We start from the raw sequence: 6,892 nt of genomic DNA on the forward strand, positions 1-6,892 counted from the left end.
CTTTGGGAGAATAAAGCCTACATTTAGTTTTCCAATATTTAACTTTATCCTATTTAATATTTAGTGAGACCAAGATGGGGGGGGCAAACATGAATTATTGAGAAGACCAATGTTTTTTAAAATAAAATAAAAAATTCACCTCCGTGTAATTTTGTATTGAAAGCTCATTCCATAGGCATTAATTTTTTAATGAAACACTGAGCATAGAGTGAAGCACAATGTTTGCTAATAAGCTGTAAAATTCTGGGAAGGGCTCTCCTATTTTCCCTCACTACATCCAAGCTCAAGTGAATTCTCCATTACAAGAGTGCCAGAAACGGCAGGGGAAACATGGCCGGAGAAAGCTAAGAATTTGTTTCTTCATCCAGGGCTTTAATGAAAGTTTGACAGCCCACGCTAATAGTTACACTGGCCTCGGAATCTCCCTGATGAACTATGAAAGAGAGGACATGTTTCCCAAACCATAACTCAGGAGACAAAGGAATCAACCATATGAATTGTTCCTTCTAGGCAGGGAGGGAGAGGGGAAAGAGGGAAAGAAGGAGGGAGGCAGGGGGGTGAATTAAAGCAGAATCAATAGGCCGAATGGGTAGGGCTTTGTTAATAGAGAAATCTACCACAGACTCTAGTACAGATGGTGATGTGGGGGATGGGTGAGCAATCAGGGAGGGGAGAAGAGGAAGGACACATAGATGAAAGCTAATTTCTGCTTTATCTACCATTTGAGTAATCTGCAAAGCGTCCTTGTATTTCTTTTTGATGTATGCATGTGGTAAAGAGCATGTTATTGTGACAGAATGTAGCAAACTTGATCATTCAGTGGGTTATTTTTCTGTCTATAGTCATTACAACATGCTGAAACTTCTTAGTAATGCTTCCCAGGGACCGGATGTTTTTTGATGCTCCATGGGAATAATATTGCTGTAGATCTCCTTGAATCAAAAACAGACAAACAAACAAACAATAGAGAAAATAATATTAGAGGTTTTGTAGGGACTGGGAGTTAGAAAAGAAAGAGAAGAAGGAAGGTATATAGAGATGATAAAACATTGCAAAGACTTTAAGGCAGAAAATGTCACAGAAGACTGTAGGTGTTGTTGGAAGAATCCAGTTTCTGAAGGAAGGAGAGAAAAACATGTGCAAAGCCTGTAAATGATTTCTGGAAAAGTTGGCTGGAAAGGGATATTGAGTGAAGCCTTCCTTCGGACAGAGAGACACTGTGCACCACAGCATGGTTACAAATGCAGCAGCACTTATTTATATAGGCTTTAATTTCACATTGTCACTATGACTCAAAAATGAACTATTATAACCCCTACACTTACTTGCCTTGGTGGCAATGCAAAGTGTGACATGTGGGAGACCCTGGTTAGGAAGTGACTGAATTCTATGGTCCTCAGGCTGACAGGGGCTCAAATTGTTACAGATGGGACTCTTTCGGTCTCCTGGGAGAGATTAGAGCCTGTGCTGCTCTTAAGAATGTTTTAGAAGGCCTAAGTGCCATGTGTGACTCTCCAAGAAGGATCACAGCCCGGGGCACTGAGAACTGTACTGGTAAGAGAGGGAAAAGACAGGTCTGAAATAAATGGACAAGAGACATTCAAGAGATTCAACTTCAATGAGCTACAGTTTTCTTTTTGTGTTCATTCCTTTTTTTTTTCTTTTTTCTTGATGGAAATTAGGCCCCAAGGTGAAGGGCAGTCTCTGTGTCATGTGTAGGCAGAAACACTCACTTATATATCATTTTTCATTGGAATTAATGGCAAAGAATGAAAATAACTTTTTAAAGATACTGAATTAACTTAAAAAATGAAATAAAAATGCTGTAAATATTGTTTTAAAAAGAAAACAGAAAGCCTAGCACTTCCGAACTCAGGAAACACATGCAAAGTGATCTTTTAAATATAGAAAGGACCTTTTATGTTGATCTGGGACAAACATTCAAAAGTAATCACTTCTCAATTGTCTGCCTCAAGCCTCCATTTATATAAAGGTAATGGGCATATTCATCAACTCTTGAAATAAGTTTTTTTCTTTGCAGCTATTTATATAACTTGACCTACAAAGCAAATATTCTTACATGATGTAAAACTTTAGTAGATAGGCTTCTGATGCTTTCCAAAATAATGAAAGTGTAAATGTGTTTTAAATATGACTTGCATGGTTATTTTTTAAGATGGAGGGAGAAATTTTCTCCATTTAGAAGTCAGAGTTGTGCAAATATTCCCTGCAAAATTCAGGACTGGTTATGGATACATGAAGATTTTGAATCTGCTCCATTTTATTTGAAGTTTTTCCAGACCATTCAATTAAATGGAAGAGATTGAACTTTCTGATCTGTTGGCCCATTTCATTTCCCTTGCTTGGTCATCTATTAAGGCACTTGGTTTCTCTCCTAACATTCTATCAGGTGGTATTATACAGTAGTATACCGATATCTAAATGTATATGTATATATTAGAATTAGAACCAATGTCAGCAAACATGACAAAGAAGAAATACATTTTTAAAAAAGGAAAAAAAAAGAGAGATCAAATAATGTGCTTCAATCTGCATTCAGACTTCATAGTTCTTGTTCTGGATGTGGACAGCATTTTCCATCATAAGTCCTCTGGAGCTGTCTTGGATCTTTGCATTGATAAGTCTGTAAAAGTTAGTTATCACACATTGTGGCCATTACTGTATACAATGTACTCTTGGTTCTGCTCACTTCACTCAGCATTAGTTCCTTTAAATCTTTCCAGGTTTTTCTGAAAGTCCACTTGCTCACCATTTGTAGTACAATAGTATTCCATTACATTCATATATCACACAAAGGTATTATTCTTTACAGTATTAGATAAATAGTTCTCCTAGTTCTGCTCATTTCATTCTTTATCAGTTTATAAAAGTATTCTATTTTTTCTTTTTTATATTAATGTGATACATATGTCTGATTTTACTAACTCCTTCAGTTCATATAAGTCTTTTCTTGTTCTTTTAAATTTTTCTATTTCTTCCTTCTTATGGAACAATATAATTTCATCACATTCGTGTGCCACAATTTGTTCAGCCTTAGATTGTCAGTATTTTTTTAAACAAATTTTACTTAACCCCAGCTTGTCCCTCAAGCTACTGCTGTTACCTCCTTTCTCTTCTTTCTGCACTCTCCCTGGACAATTTTCCCAAATCCCTTAGGTTCAACTTTCAAATGACTCCCCAAATCTATATTCCCTTGCCCAGATCTTTCTCTCATCTGACCAATAGCTCAAGCTTTACCACTACCTGGTCAACATATTCTGTGGATTATAAAGGTGGTCCACATAATTTAACATATCTTAAATCAACCTCATTTTCTTTTTCCTTCAAATCACTTCACCCACCCCTAATGTCTTTATTTGTGTTAATGGTACTGTGATCCTTCCAGTCACCTAGGCTTGAAATTTTGTCATTATCATTATCACTTTTCTCATACCTTCACCTATGCTTATTAGCTAAATCCTGTGGATTCTACCTCCACAAATCCTCTATCATTCAGTCCTTCATTTTCATGTTTACTACTTATGTTATTGGCTGGTATACTTCATTCAAAAGTTGTACACCTTATGTATCATGTTGAAAAAGTATGGGTAATATAGCAGTATTGTGGTGTATATATGTATGTATGTGTATATATGTATGTATGTATATACATGTGTGTATATATGTATATACACACACACAAATATATATATATATATATACGGACATATCTGAATTTGAGGGAGGAAAGCATGGTGGAGAGCATTAGGCTGAAAAGGAAGAAAGAATGAAGAAACATTCAAATCTGTAAGTGGGATGTCAATATCAATGACAGTTTTTTATGACATTTTAATTTAGAAACTCATTATCTTTTGCCTAGACAAATAATCAAGAAGGATTTATTAAGTGCTCCCTGTATGCCAGGCTCTGTAATGGGCATTAGGATACAAACCCCAAAATGAAACAACTAAAGAAGTTCACATTCTTTTAAGGAAGAATTATGCACACATAAAATAAAATATAAAACAGATAAAAAGTATGTAAAAAGGTAATCTCACTACTGGGGTGAAGAGTGTAGCACTGTCCTTCCGTACCTTTAGTCTCATGCCTTTCAAAAACCTTTTAAGAACCAGTAGCAGATCAATCTTCATAAAGCACAGCTCTGATTATGATATTCATTTGTTCAAAAGCCTTCAGTGACTGGTTCTCCATTGTCAAATTAACTCCAGATTCTTTAACCTGACATTAGAGACCTACCATGACTTATCCACTATATTTCTTTCTTTTTTTTTTAAGAGCATCCTGTTTTATTTCAGGACGACACCTCCACCCCCTTCCCTCAGTCCCCTGCCTCCTCAAATTGGCAGCTCTACAAAGATCTTTTCCTAATCCCACACCCTTGGAACCAAGGCCTGTGCCAGGCCTTGAACTGCTTCTGTCAGCAGTGGGCTCAGAGTTACAACAGTTGGTGCCTCCTAGGCTGAGGCCAATACCAGGAACTGAAGTCCCCAGAGCCCCAACTGGTGCAGGGCTCTTTCCCTGCAGCTCATTTTGTGGCTTTGGAGGAGCCATATTTGCCACTCCCTGACTGTTAAGTCCAAGGCCCCACACTCTCCAATTTTGACTGGGCCATATTGGCCTTCACCTTGAGCAGCAAGGATGGGGAGGGGGTTCTCCTTCTCCACTCTTGTTTCTTTTGTTCTTCAACAATCTATCTACCTTTTCATATGGGTCTATAAAAACTGTGGCAAAATCAATTAGAATCTCCTCCTTGGTTTTACGGTCACTCTCCATGTTCTTCAAGGCTATGAGGGTGTCAAAGCCACCAGCAACTCTTCCAAAGATAGTGTGTTTCTTGTCCAGATAAGCACAAGATTGAAGAGTGATTTAAAAAAACAAAAACAAAAACAAACAAAAAGATTTGTTGCAGTTGGGCACAGAGTTGGCCATGCTGAGAATACCTTGGCCTGTGTGCTACAGGTTGGGCTGGAACTCATCTTTAAAGGGCTTCCTCCTGTAAGACTTCAGCTCTGTGCCCCACCCTGGATCACAAAGTTTTGAATTGACCTGTGGAAAATTGAGCCATCGTAGTAATTCTTTTTTTGCAGAGTTTCATGAAGTTTTCAAATGTTTTTGGAGTCATGTCACAGTGTAGTTCCAGGTTGAGGTCCCCCTTGATGGTGTGTAGATGGTTACAACCCTTTTTCTTCACAACCCTATACCAGAGGACATCATCATCAATGGCAGCTGCTTCATGGGCTGTTTTGGACACCATAGCTGTGAATGTGATGGAGGTACTGGCTTCCCAGTGGAATAATGAGCCACATTCAGCTTGTTTAGCTTCTTCTTCTCCAGAGCCCTCAACATTGTGGCCTGGATTTCATCCCCTTTAACATATTTGTAAAGTTCCTGCAGGGTCTCTCTAGTCTCACAATTGGCGCTTTTCAGATAATAAGTCAGATCCTGCCTGGCTTTCTCTTCCTCTGGGTCTAGGACTCTTAGATTGTTCTTAACATGATAAAAAGTTGACTGCATTAAACTTGTCTAGATTCATAAGATCCTGAAGAGTCAGTCACGAAAAGGGCTTTTCTGTCAGCAGATCTTTGTAATTCTTGTTTTTGATATCTGCTCCACTGTCTCATAAGCGTACATGTTGCCACTTGACTGGATTGCCACAATGAAGGTAATATGATGAATATAATGAATTGGTAAAGCCAGTGAATAGCACTAGATAATGGTGTTTACTTTCATTATTTTTTTTAAAGTTCAGTTTGGTCAGAGACTTGGCATCCTGCTTCTCGCCAAGGCTAGGGTTGGTCCCATATTTCTTTATCCAAGGCATGATATTCAGTACGTCAAAGACCACCCCGTTTGGGTGCACACCGGGCACTCAAACAGCTGCAGCTATAAGCTGCGGTGATCAAAAGATAAGCAACAAAAATTTGCTTGTGGGGGATCAAGCTTCTTACCACCATACAAGTGCATGTATTCAGCACATGTTACATACATATACGTATACATCTTATCCTTCTGGTGCTGCCACTTCCCCATGTTGGCAGTGGGAGTCAGGGCAAGGGTCTGCTCCAGGTCCAGTATCCCTCTGCCCTGAGGTCTGAATCACACTACTGCCTCTGCTGGCTGTGGAACTTTGTCCTTTTTCAGTATACTTCCCAGGGCCTCCTTAACTGGGAATAGGAAAAGTCACTCCTCATGTGCAAGTCTGTCCTGGATCTGTGACTTGGAACTGAGTACTAGGTGACAAAACTGCCCCTTGGCACCTGTCCCAGTCCTAGTTTCTTAGCATGGGTAATATCCTGGTATGAGGCTGGGACCTTTTCTTTCCCTGGTGTGCAACCTCTCCCTGGGTCCTGGAATTTGCTTCACCCAGCAGTGTGCTCCTGATAGACCTATCTCCATTATTCACAGACCTTTCTCTCTGTCTCTTTTGTTTGAAACTGAGTTTTGTAGAAAGGAACTTGCTATGTGGATTTCTTCTACCCCACCATCTTTTCTCTACTTCCTATATCTTTTCATTCTAGTCCAATTTTTTTTTTTTTACTACGGTATCGCAAGTATTATTAATCTCATTTCACAAGTGAATGAATTGATGTTCAGAAATGTTTACAGAGTTACTATTTGAAGGAAAATGTCCTGTCTCCAAGTCCAGGACTTTTTCCATTACATCATGTCATACTTATATTTCATTGCTAAGTGAGAGGCAGAGTGAACACATTCAGAGGGAGAGACTTGGAGTCAGAAAGATCTAGCCTTGTCACTGTGGGCAAGTCATTTAACTTCTTAGAAACTGTTCCTTATTTATAAAACAGAAATGATAATAATACCACTAATGCCTATTTCATAGGATTGTGAGGTTCAGATAAGAAAATTTATA

General features: G+C 38.7%; 1 pseudogene; it reads right to left on the reverse strand.

The window, feature by feature from the left end:
* Positions 1-4,456: 4,456 nt before the first annotated feature.
* Positions 4,457-6,051, reverse strand: LOC114046149 (annotated as a pseudogene).
* Positions 6,052-6,892: the final 841 nt, after the last annotated feature.

This window comes from Vombatus ursinus, unplaced genomic scaffold (genome assembly GCF_900497805.2).
Source record: "Vombatus ursinus unplaced genomic scaffold, bare-nosed wombat genome assembly UNPS02014781.1, whole genome shotgun sequence".
NCBI classification, from domain to species: Eukaryota; Metazoa; Chordata; class Mammalia; order Diprotodontia; family Vombatidae; genus Vombatus; species Vombatus ursinus.